Source organism: Sminthopsis crassicaudata, chromosome 3, assembly GCF_048593235.1.
Source record: "Sminthopsis crassicaudata isolate SCR6 chromosome 3, ASM4859323v1, whole genome shotgun sequence".
NCBI lineage: Eukaryota > Metazoa > Chordata > Mammalia > Dasyuromorphia > Dasyuridae > Sminthopsis > Sminthopsis crassicaudata.
Genome location: NC_133619.1, coordinates 450,367,676 through 450,380,806, shown reverse-complemented (window position 1 = coordinate 450,380,806; position 13,131 = coordinate 450,367,676). Strand labels below are relative to the sequence as shown.

Below are 13,131 nucleotides of genomic sequence, written 5' to 3'. Positions count from 1 at the left end.
AAATGGAGCAAATTGAATTTCAAAGTGGGGGAAAAAAACGGTGAACCTGAAAAGCAGTGGTACGAAGGTCATCAGCCGAATTAGCAAAAAAGTCTGGCAAAGTTACAGTTAGGCAGGCGGTAATACTCTATTGATCAGACTTTCTCAATCAATGGTGCTGTGCCTGGATTATTGATGCAAAGGTATTAAGCAAAATTTTATTTCAGCTAACTTGTTGGCTCAGATGTCAACTGAAAGTCATTTCCCCAGTCAATCAAATATACAATAAATCTGAGCAGACCTTGCTATTTAACAGCTTTGTGTCTATCTCAGTTTCCAATGACTCAATTACTTTTGAAGAGGTAACAATTAAAGTAATAATAAACAAGAATTTTGAGACAGATTTACATTTCTAATAGTGAGGGGAAAAGAATAGTATATATACTCTTAGAGGAAAAAGTGATCCAGGAAAATGTTCCTTTTTTATATGAATTGGCTAAGGGAAATGATACTTTATTTCTAAAATATGAGTTTAATTCTCAGATTAGGTCACAGTTTTGGTGGTCTCCTCTCCTAGAATCCCATCTGTCTACTTCATGAAACCCACTAAACAATTTGGTTTGACTGGCAGTTGGTGTTAAAGATAGGCTTGTGATGAGGATTGCATGCAAGGAGTGCATTGGAGAAAGGGAGTAGGGTGGTGACAAGCAATGTGGAACACCTGCTAACACATTTTGAGGAATTCACTTTCAGTCCCTGTGCTCCTAAATGTAGATAAAACGTCTGAATTGGTGTGATAAGCTGTGCTGGAAGGAGAACATTCTATTATATAATCCTACTCTTTCTGTCATGGTGAGTTTAGAAAAAGACAAATCATTGTCATCTAATTTTCCCTAATTTGCAGCTATTGTGGATCCAATGAAAGAAACCTTTCTCTCTCCCCCCTTCTTTTAAAAATCTGTGTTAAGATACAAATTTACTATTCTTCTGGCTTTCCTTTTTTGTTTTTTTGGAGCTACTTTTTAAAAAGTTGAATTGCATAGAGACCATTCAGACAAAGTGACTTTTAACTTTTCTTTTCTTTTCTTTTTTTTTTTTTTTTTAGGATTTTGTTTCAAACATTTATTAAGAAACTCCTAAGTGCAGAACACTGTGCTAGGCACTGGGGAAAGACACAAAGTTTAAATGTCATCCTTTCTGCTTTCACACAGTTTATAGCCCAGTAACATAAATAATGATCATAAAATAAAGTTTTCAAAATGACTTTTATGTTGAACTTTTATGTTACTTTTTTGACTTACTCTGATAACAAGGAAAGAATAGATTTGGTTTAAAACTAGCATCATCCCTCGGTCCTTAACTAAGCTATGTTCTTGCCTGTAGCTCCAGGACAGTTCTGTCTCTAGTTGATTTCCTTACTACTTGTATGTCTTTGACTAAGTCACTTAATGAATTTCTCTGGGCCTAAGTTTTCTTATCAGTAAAATATAAGGATTGGATTAAATGACTAATTAGGTAAACTCTAAGATTTCTTCTAGTTCTAAATCCCCAGTCCTACATTTCTCACATGACATGGTCAGTCCTACCTCCCTGGTCTAACACATGCTGATCCCCTCCACCCTGACCCCACATCAATGTCGAGTATCATCTCCACTCAACTCTTCCAATAAAATTGTTCCTTCAATGCCAAGTGTACCACCTCTGTTCTTTGTACACACCTCATCCTACCCACACTCCATACACTACTCCAGACTGCAGTAATCTTTTCCTTCTGTGAAATTCTATAGCACTTTAGGTTTATAAAATATGTTGTAGATTCCAAAGAGATAATACTTATGAAATCACTTAGCACAATGCTTTGCATATAGTAGGAACTTTAAAACTACTTATTCTTTCCTCCATCATAGGACTCAAATTACATGCAATTCTTTAGTGTTTTAGTTGCTCTTTCTAATTAAAATACATCTTTTTTATTAGCTGCAATTAAAGTTTTTTTTTTCTTGTAATATCCTATAAGAAACTGGGCCTACACTAGTTACTTAATATATACTGGTTCATTAGACTTTGCTATAGGGTAGATAAAAATATCGAATGTGTTTCTACTCTAAAGACAGTTTCACATTACCTTTTTGATAAAACTTTTTTTTTTTTTTTTGTCAGCAGTGGAAAAGAAATAAAGGCTTGAGTTCTTATAGCTAGCATAACTTTATCCCAAAGGATATTTTAATATTTTAATGGTTTAAAAATATCTTTTAGCAGTAGAGATCTAATTTCTTTTTTTCATATCTGTTGACACCAAAGAAAACTATTCCTTTCCTTCTCTTTCTATTTCTTTAGATGCCTCTTTTTAAGGAAAATATTTTTCAATTTCAAGTGTTCAAAAAAGGCCATTCTTCCTACATTCCTCTTTTCCTTTTAAAATCCATTGAGTTTTCTATTATATAGTGTTTTTGTTGTATGAAATGCTCAAAAGGCAATGTTCTGGGCCTTTCTATGGGGTCTTTAATATTCAAATACCTCCAAATATACTATATCTGTATCAATTTATATATATATATATTGCATATATTTTAAATATATGTATAATATGTGACATAGATATACATTAGGATTTTTTCAAGATATAACTATTTTCTCAAGCTAAGGAATTTGGGGTATTAGTTTTATTATTGGGTTGTTCTTTTGGATTTCATTTCAATGACTTTTTGTCCCCACATTATACTGACTGATTATTTTAAAATCAAATAGCCCATTTTATAAGGTTTTATCTGAATGTGTATGTGGTCATGTACTTGTCTATGAAATAGCAATTCTATTTCTGATGGTTATACTATTTTCTGTACAAGTGTAATGACTCTAGATGGATAGATAGAGAGATAGACATTCAGATAGACAGGCAGACCTATATAGTAGACATTTCTTCTATTAATATATCTATAGTCTTAATATATGCACATATATATTACTTTGCATATTTATAATTCTTTAATGTCTAAAATAAGATAGATAAGACTCTTTAGGGAACTTATTGCAATGAAAAGAATTTATTATAAAAGTATTACAAATGTAGAAATTATATTTGAAAATTTATAATCAATCAATGGCTAGAGTAATTGAATATGTTGTTGACTTACAATGGATGCACAAATCCACACATATATTTTATTATTGTACATATTTGAAAATCAGAATAATTCTAAGAATGGAATGTGTATTAAGAAAAAGTTGTATCTGTTTGTGATTAGCCACAAAGTTTCCATATGTGGCTTTTCTCTTTGGACTTAAGCTGCCTACAGAAACTTGATCAGGACTATAATTACACCATGCTTGAATCAAGAAAGTCAAATAATGTCAAAAACAATAATATTCCTCTTTAAAAGTTTGAGAATATAAAGCAGAGAATGAAGATATCATAATATTAACATTTCTGTGAATAAAGCTGATCTCTTGTTGTTACCTTAAAGCTCATTGAGTGGCGAGCTAGACTATAGTAACTGTGTGTCAAAAGACCTGCAAAATTCCCCTGTGAGAAATATGCTTGCCTTTTAGTGTGCATTATGTCATGCATTTCCTAATGTGTGGAATGGAGTGGAGGAGTGGGAAGAATTTTTCTTAGCTTTGTCAAAACTGCTATCATAGCATTAGTTAGACCTTCCCTGTGATATAGTCATCATGGCCAAGCAGAAGTTGCTTAACAAATATAAAATAATAAATGACATACTTTCCCAAAACTATGAAAAAAATTAACGATAAAATTTGTAGCTAATAAATAAATAAAGGAACTAATAAAAATATGTCATTAGAAATCTAGATTATTATAGAATTCTACAGCTGAAAAGCCAATTCCCCTATTTTGTATTTTATAAATAAGAACAGTAAAACATAGAGAAGTTTGCCAATTGGATTGTTCAATGTCACACAGTTGGTTAGTGTGACATAGTTGGGAGCCCAGTCTCACAGCTCTTCATCATGGAGCTTTGTCTTATGTTAGAATACATATGACTTGTGGCCTCCATGGAATTCTCCAATCCAAGAAATGTACTATCATTATACTATTGATTAATATTAATTAATTAATATAATTATTTATGTAGTCTTATTATATATTATATATAATAATGAAATAATATAATAATAAATAAAATAATTAATTAATATACTATTAAACTATTAAGTGGAGTAAAATATATTTACTCCTTGCTATGCAGTTATTTGTCAGTTGTGTTCAACTCTCTGTGACCAATTCTTTTAGAATTTTCTTGGCAAAGATATTGGAATGGTTAGCCATTTCCTTCTCCAGTTCATTTTACAGATGAAGATCTGAAGCAATAGATTTAAGTGATTTCTCAAGGTCCCCCAGGTAGTAAGTGTCTGAGGCCTGTTTGAATTCAGGAGGATGAGTCTTTTTGACTTCAGGCTTGGTGCTTTATCCATAGCATCACCTAGCTGTTCCTGTATTCATTTGCCTGTATGTTTAAATACAAGCATATAAGTATATAAGTATGCAAAAAATGTACTTCATCAGAAAACAAAGGAAATGAGGGGGGAATATTTCTCTTTCTCTGTCAATGACACCAAATGACTAGTCAAAAAGTAAAAAGAAAGATTTACACGTTTCACTTAAACTGGCTAATTGGTGCTATTAATACAGAGAAAGAGGGAAAAGGGAAGCAATAGCTAACTTTATGTAGTACTTTAGGGATTGATAAGTGCTTCAATATATTATCTCATTTGAACTTCAGAACAACTCTGTGACAATTACTTTTCATCCCTATTTAGCAGCTGAAGTAAATGAATTTTAGAGAAGTAAAATAGTTTATAAAGTAGTAAATGTCTGAAGAAAGATTCAAATCCAAATCATCTGCCTCATTTCATATCCTACTCTTTGTTGGCTATGCCACCCTTGATGAAATATTTGATGAAGGAAGGAAGAAAGGTGGAGAAAAGGAAAATATAGTGAAAGAGAGGATAGGTGGGGGAAAGTAGCATTTTTTTAAATCAGTGTTGCTATTTTCTTTTATGTATTTTAAATGAAATCATCCAAAAAAATGATGGAGGGAAAAATGGATGTCTTAGAAATTCTAGATACCTTTATTGCTTACAATCTAGAATATAAATTTGATTTTAGGGAATTCTATAGAGATGTTATTGATATGTACGTGTGTTGTGTGAATACATTTCCACTATACATGTATATATATATATATATTTGCATATATAGAGTAGTATATATAAATATCTATATATGTCTCGAATGCCTAAGTTTAGTTGGAATTCTAAGGATGAGAACTCAAGTTTTAAGCTCAACAGAAAATGTCATCCCACTAGTTGTTACTAGGTTAAATGTGGGGCAGTTAATGACTGAATACTGTCTGAACAGAGTGTTCATGGAAGAATATAGGTTGTAAGTTGATTCCCTAGCCATCCAGGTCTTGCCCCATTATTTGACATTCTTGATTCAAGCAGTGTGTAATTATAGGCCTAATCAAGTTTCAATAGTCAGCCTTAATAAGAATCAGAAGCTTAAATTTCATTGTCAACCACATTCAGGATAATGAGTAGTGGTATGATGAAAATGATGTGGCCTTTAAGGCTACCTCTTATCTATCAGATGGTTTCCTCTATTCTACAACAGTGAGTCAATCAATGAGCATTCATTAAGCACCTGTTATGTACCAGACACTGAGCAGGCTCTGGGCATAAAAAGACAAAGAAGAAATAATTCATACTTTCAAGTAATTTATATTCATTGTGAAAACTGAGAGTAAGCCCCTATGAAATACCCTATATAACAGTGGAAGAATATATAAAATATATAAATAAATATAAATAAAAAACACAGAAATATATATAACTATAAATAAATATATAAATAATTTACAGAATCATTATTATTAGCAGATATTTGTAAAGTTTGAGAAAACTCCTTACCTGTCATTATGCCTCAACAACCCAAGCAGCATACTCCTGAAAGGGTAACATAGTTAGTGTTACCAACCATTTACATCTTAGTATGAATTAGTTTATAATTTACTTTTCTGAGAGCAGATTTTGATAGAGATTGTATAGGAGTAAACTGATTCTTTAAGGGGAATAGAATAGTAAAGGTTGCTAAACTAGAAAGCCTAGGTCTATCAAGGACACACTCCTTAAGAATTTTGACTAAGGCTGATGCTGCTTAGCTGCAGTTTAGCCTACTAGGGACAATGGTATTGAGATTCATTACTGTATATAATTACCTGGTCAGGCATGATTTGGGAAAGTTATTTGATTCCATATTTGCCTCTGGTTATAAGCATGTGGAGACCTCTGAGAAAAGTGCCATCAGTCACAAATAATTTATTAAGCATCTGCTGTGCGTATGTTACCATTTGGTTGCTGTGCTGGAGAGCAAGTTAAAACTTGCTGATTGGAAGATAATGTAATAGTAATAAGACTGAAGTAGATGTCAGATAAACTGAATCCTAGTTTGAGCTCTGCAACCAGCCAAATATCTGACCTTGAACAAGTCTTTATAGCTCAAATTTGCTTACTCAAATCAAAAGGGCCTAGATCATCTTAAAGCCCTTAAAAGTCTTGGGGGGGTGGTTGGTAATACCACTCAATGTGTTGGGAAAAAAACCTCAAATTCAACTTATCAATTGATTCTCAACAATTCTCATCCTCAATGATCTTCAAGACTATAATAAAAATCTCCATTTCTTAATTTGAAATGATTTCTTTTAATTTAGATTTTTTTTACCATTTTTGTTGCTCTTGCAAAATATCAATTTTATTACTGCTGATATATTTTTGATAACAATGACAGAATCAGTTTTTGTAAAACTTGACAATTCATTCTATTTGAATGATAATATGTTGCATAATTTTCAGTCTTACCAACATGTTTTCTTAGTTTCTTTTGAAATGAGTATGTGTTTTCTCTCATTAATTTCATAGGATATTAGTGTCTCAGTGTCAGAAATATTCTTAAAGGCCATTTAGTCAATCTTTCAGTAGATGCTATTTCTTTATACATATTTGTCTGATAATTACCTGCCATTGTTGTCGAGTCATTTTTCAGTCATATCCGACTCTTCCATTTAAGATTTTCTCCTCAAAAGTACTGGAATGATTTGCATTTCCTTTTCTAGCTCATTTTACAGATGAGGAAACTGAGGTAAACAGGATTAAATGATTTGTACAGGGTTACAGAGCTAATAAGTATCTGAGGCCAGATTTGAACTTATAAAGGGCTGAAACTCTTGAGTCAATGCACTGGGATCAGACAATTGAGCACTTGAGGCTAATTACTGATTGGACAATACTCTATAGGAATATGCTCAAAAAATGGCCCTTCCCACTATTCTGTGCTGGCCCAATCATTTGGTGTATACAGAGAATTGTGGGAGGGACCAGGAGGTGCAGTGAGACTAGCCAGGGTCATTTCTGTGAGAAAAATGAAGAGGTGAGGTTGCAGAGATCCTACGTGTCCACGCTCTTCACTTCTACCGCTAAACACCTAGAATAAAGACGTTTGCTTATCCTGACTCCAGCTGATTCTAAGGTGTCCAGGGTGCTAGAGCAGTCACCACCGAACTGAAGAAGGTGTCTTCCTGACATCAGGTTTGGCACTCTATCTAATATGCTACCTAACTGTCCCAAAAGGTAACTCCTGTTAATGATGCTTTCAGTCACAGGGGACTCTTTCTCACGAAACAACAATTCTTTTACTCTACAGCTCTAATTTTTATGTTCTCCCTTATATTAAGTTAAAATTTGCCTTTCTATAGTTTCTATCCATTAATCTTATTGGTACTATAAAGATAAGAACCCCATCCCCATTCAGATGATGGACCTTCAAATATTTTAAGATAGTTATCATATTTCCTTCAAGTCTTCTGTTTTTTCATGCTAAACTTCCTCATTTCACTTACCTCTTCCTCATATATGTTCTGAGATTCTGCATATTCCAGGTCATTAGATCTCTAGACCCATTTTTACTTGTCAATTTCTGTGATGTCACATTTTATAGCAGCAAGTTCTCTTAAAAAAAAAAAAGATGGCAAATATTTGAAATGAAATGTTCAACTTAATGAATTGGAGGTTTTATTGTTGTTGTTTTAAATGAGTAGTCAAAATTCTAGTGTCATGTGGCAACCATCTGGTTCTCATTAAAGCTAGTCCTGAAATGTTTTAGTTGACCTTTTAAAAGTTACTTTCATATTCTACTTAAAGATGAATGTCATTTAAGGGGAGAAGCTGCACCTTCATCATTTGTCTGTGGAACAACAGGGTGAATTTTAGATACTTTCAATTTAAAGTCCTGGAATGTAGGTCTCACATATGGAAGAAGCATTTAAAATGGAAAATCAACACAGCACTCTTAATGTTCATTCATTAACTGCAAAGCTATGTCAACACATGAGTGAAATGTGTGGGATACACCCTTGTTTTGTGTCTTCAAAACATGGATTTCTGCTTGGGGAAAAAAAATGTTCAGTGTTACTTAGCAGTGATGAAAGAATAATAGAGCCTCAGAATTGGAAGGCACCTACTCAGAAACACATGCTGGGCACATAGTAGGTGCTTGATACATTGAACTGAATATTAGTTGTGAAGAACTAAAGTTTCAAATTTATCTATTTATTATAATAGGATGATGGGATGACAGCCTTTAGAGACAGAAGGGATGTAAAATATCCTCTATAAATGGGTCTTGAAAATATAAAAATTTGGATTTGTTTTCCATGAAATCACCCAAGATAATTAGATTTCTTAAATACTACTTTCTTTGTTATATAATTTCTGACCTAGACAAACCTCAGGAAGTAGGATCAATTCAATCCAACAAACATTGATTAAAAGCCTCACTTGTTATGCATTAAACCACTATCTTGAGGTCTAGAGATACAAAGATAAAACAAAACACAATCTCTGTCTTTAAGGAGCTTCTAATTTGATAGGGGTAGTGATGATTATTAAAACAGGTGTTAAAATAGTTCTCTTGGCAATTTAATATGATCAAAAAAAAAAACATACACTGTTAATTTTTCACATTTATCTCATGGGAACAAACGTGTCCAATTCATTTTTTTCACCTGATGTGGCAATATTCAAATTTCTAGGTATAGATCCCTGCACAAACTATATGTATACAATCAGAAACTCCCTTCAAGTGAGCTATCCCATTGGAAACATGAATCCTTGAATTTGAAAGCCTCTAAAGGGGTGAGGGGGGCAGTAGGGTCCTTTTTGTTTCCAAAGCAGAAAGTTCTTTTTAGCAGAATTAGGATGATTCTCCCAACTAAGCCAATTTCTCTAAAGGGAAAAACTGTAACTCTACAGATTATTCCATTGGGATCAGTCTGGGTTTCAGTTATATTTACCATTTCTTTGAATGCTGGAAAAAAGAAAGAAAGCTTATTAAACTTCCTAAGAATACAAAAAAGGAAACAGAAAGGGAATTCAAAATGATTATGATAAATGATAAATGATATGTCAACAATATGGGTTTGAAAAGTGAAGCAAACAACAGACTCAGAAAAACTCACTAAGAGTGTGTGTGTGTGTGTGTGTGTGTGTGTGTGTGTGTGTGTTTGTGATTAATATGATTGTATAGGTACATCATAAAAAGAGTTATGGTTTGTAGTGGATTAAGAGGGAGCTTAAACTGTTGTTTGTCATGTTGTTGATATCATTATTATTATTATCTAAAGGCACATGAAAGCCATAAGATGTGGAGTTAAGTGGGATGATGCACTCTGCTTTTGGGAATAGGGTCCATCCTGATTATATGGACCAAAAGAATGTATCTGAGTTCTTTTTCATTTCTACATAGGTCCAAGCAAAGAAAATGGAATTAAATTGTAGCTAGTGATAATTGGGACCTAGTTTTTTTCTTTTAATTTTAAGACTATGTGTATATTATCTACAGGCAGTTTTGTGGCACAATGGATAGAAGGTCTGATGTCAGAGAGACCTGAGTTGAAATTTGATTCAAACATTTATTACCTGGTCAGGTGATTTATCCTCTGTCTGCCTCAATTTTTAAAATGTAAAATAAGGAATGAGAATTAAATGAGATAATACTTGTATAGCACTTAGAATAGTGTCTGGCAGATAGTATGTACTTAATAATCTTTCCTTCCTTCCTTCCTTCCCATACAGGGAAATCAGTGACCTCCCCCAATCCAGTAGAAGAACCTAAGAATCAATTGGAGTAATAAAAGAATATTGGCTTTATCCGATTCTTTTGGTCTAGCAAAACAACTGTTTGGATATGTATACATATATTGTATTTAATTTGTACTTTAACATATTTAACATGTATTGGTCAACCTGCCATCTGCGGGTGAGGGAAGGAGGGGAAAAATTAGAACAAAAGGTTTGGCAGTTGTCAATGTTGTAAAATTACCTATGCATATATCTGATAAATAAAAACTATTAAAAATAATTTAAAAAAAAAGAATACTGGCTTTAGAATTAAAGTGCCTGGGTTCCAAAAATAGCTCTATTGCTTATTATGTGATCTTAGAAAAGTCAATTAACTTCTCTGGGCTGTACAATGAAGTTCTTGACTTGTATGACCTCTAAGGGCTCCTTTACCTTTAAAAATATTTATTTTAGTTTTAATTTATGGAATAAAATAAGCATTTCCATTGTAGCAAAATTTTTAGAAAGATGATCGCATATGAAATTGCAAATCCAATATTATGTAACTAACATATTGTAGATGACAATAGTTGTCTTTGTTGTTAATATCAAAGTAATTTTAGTTTCCATTCTATTCTACAAAATTATAGAATTTCAGATTCAGAAGTGACTCAGTGACTATGTTTACAATTTGGGATAACAAAAGAGGAAGCTAGGAGCATAGTAAAAAGCTGTACAGCTAGCTTGCCTTCCTTTCCAGGCTCCTAACTTCCTCCAGGGAAGAACCCTTGTGGTTTGAGACCCAATGGCAAATGGATGTGACCTATTACAATTCTTTTGGTTTTCTGTCTTTTATCCATGTTTTCAGGATTTACTTTTGCAATACCAGTAGCAAAAGAGACAGCAGAGTGGTCACTGAATTCCTTATACAAGATTTTACAATCATGGGTATGCCCACAAAGCAATAAAAACAGATAATGGGCCTACTTCTAAACATTTTGCACAGTTTTGCACAGTATAAGATTTTACACACCATTGGAATATACTTTAATCCTCAAGGACAGACAATAGTAGAAAAAAGAAACAGAGACATCAAGATATTCCTCCAAAAACAAAAGAAAGGAGGAGCCACAGGTAACCCTAGAGAACTTTTAAGTTTAGCTCTTTACATTATTAATTTTTTTATTTTTGATAAAGATGTACTGGTTCTGGCAGACAGGTTTCATAACCCGCTGTTAAGGCAGCATCCAGTGCGAGCAGCTGCACTATCTTTCGATAATCTCCAGATGATGTGGAGAGATCCAGAAAGTGGTGAATGGAAGGGACCAGATAGGTTAACTGCTTATAGATGGAGAAGGAATCAGATGGGTGGTAATGAGCCATATTTGCCTTGTCCATTGGAGAGAGACAGAGCAGACCCTTGAAACAAAGGAGAAGACCCAAGAAACATTGGGTGGTTCCATCGCTGAAAATGTGTGCCACTGAAAAGCACGGCTGTTAACTCAATTCATGAACATCAAAAATTGTCCCTGAGACTGATACAGGACTTCAAAAGCTGCAGGAATCATTGGAATCCCTGACACATGAAGTAATGGGCCATAGATTGGTTTTAAACTATCTCTAGGACTTAAGGACATATATAATTCCTGGTGTTGATTCATGTTGTTTGTTACTTCACTACTAGCCTGTGTTATATTATAATGAAATACTTCTCATGCTGATGGATTTATGTATACCTGTTTCAAGTAAGACCCGTCAGCCCCAAAGAAACCTGCTAATAATATTTGGCATAGTGTTCTCACCTCCCTGAGAAGTCAGGGAGGGTGTCATCATCTCTTTTTTGATGTTTTTACCTTCCTTTCTGAAAAGTTAGGAAGGGCATGACCACTTGTGTTCTAAAACAAAAGAAAGCCAGAGATGTAGAGGGCTGGAACTTTGAAGAAGTATACTAGAAACGAGGTGTTAACTCAGTGGAATTGATGAGATAATGGTTCTCTACTTCACATATATCTAGCATGATATAATGATATAATCACTTTAGTTTGATATAATTATATGATCACCCTAGATTGGCTTATACTCAGTATACTATAATGATGTAATTGTAATGGGGTATTTAAGGACTAAAAGAACTGAGAACAAAGTCAGATTCAGTCTGAGACTGATTGAGACTGGCAGATTGGCAGACTGCTGGAGGAGATTGTCTCAGACTGAGACTGGGTCAGACTATGGCAGACACAGAGTATGAAGGGGACAATAAAAATTTTGGATTCTATTCTTGTCCATCCTCCTGGTGACTATCCTGCTGAGACCAAGGCCTTCCAGAAGACTTCCAGAAAACTGGCCCAAACATTACAGTATAGTATTTTGGTTCCAGGCAATCTAATGTGAAAGTTTGCCTATCTTTAATATGATTATAGGCTAGGGAAAAACAAATTTGGATGAGAAGAAGAGACCAAAGAAGGGCCAAAATACAAGTGCTGAGCCATAGATTAGAGAAACTTTTAAAAAAAGTTAAATAGTGATTCAAGCAGTCACTTAATTAACTTAAACCTAACCAAAAAAGGTCATCTGTAAAATTTTTGAGGGGTAAGACCCAGGCAAAATGGGTAGAGGAATTTTTTTTTAAAAACATAGATAGTAATCTAAGTCATTCTTTCAATCTCAACAGGGACAGTGAGCCAAGAACACATCTGTGCAATTTCCAGGAAATAAAGTATGTGTTTGTGTGTGTGTGTGTGTGTGTGTGTGTGTGTGTGTGTGTGTGTGTGTGTGTGTGTGTGTGAAGAGTTGGTGCTCTCTTACCCAAAGATAAGGACTGAGAAGATTAGGTTCTAAAAAGTCTGACAACTTTGTTTTGCAAAACAAATTGATTGAAAATACATTTGGAATTATCCTAACATTCTGCCCAGGCAAAGATTATACTGGTTGAGAAAATCTAGTAAAAAGTAGAGAATGAGACAATCCAAAAAGGACTAAGAAAGAAGACTTCCATTTTAAGAGTAAACAAATGTTGTG

The 13,131-nt window shown here is 33.6% G+C and overlaps 1 long non-coding RNA gene across 1 annotated transcript in view; it reads right to left on the bottom strand.

Moving 5' to 3' along the window:
• LOC141559667 (uncharacterized) overlaps nt 1-13,131 on the bottom strand; it is a 71,871-nt gene that overhangs the window by 35,220 nt on the left and 23,520 nt on the right. The window contains exons 2-3 of the long non-coding RNA XR_012487519.1: nt 7,896-8,004; nt 5,911-5,946 (exon numbers count right to left, since the gene is read on the bottom strand). This is a non-coding gene — a long non-coding RNA (uncharacterized LOC141559667). The remainder of the gene's footprint in view (nt 1-5,910; nt 5,947-7,895; nt 8,005-13,131) is intronic.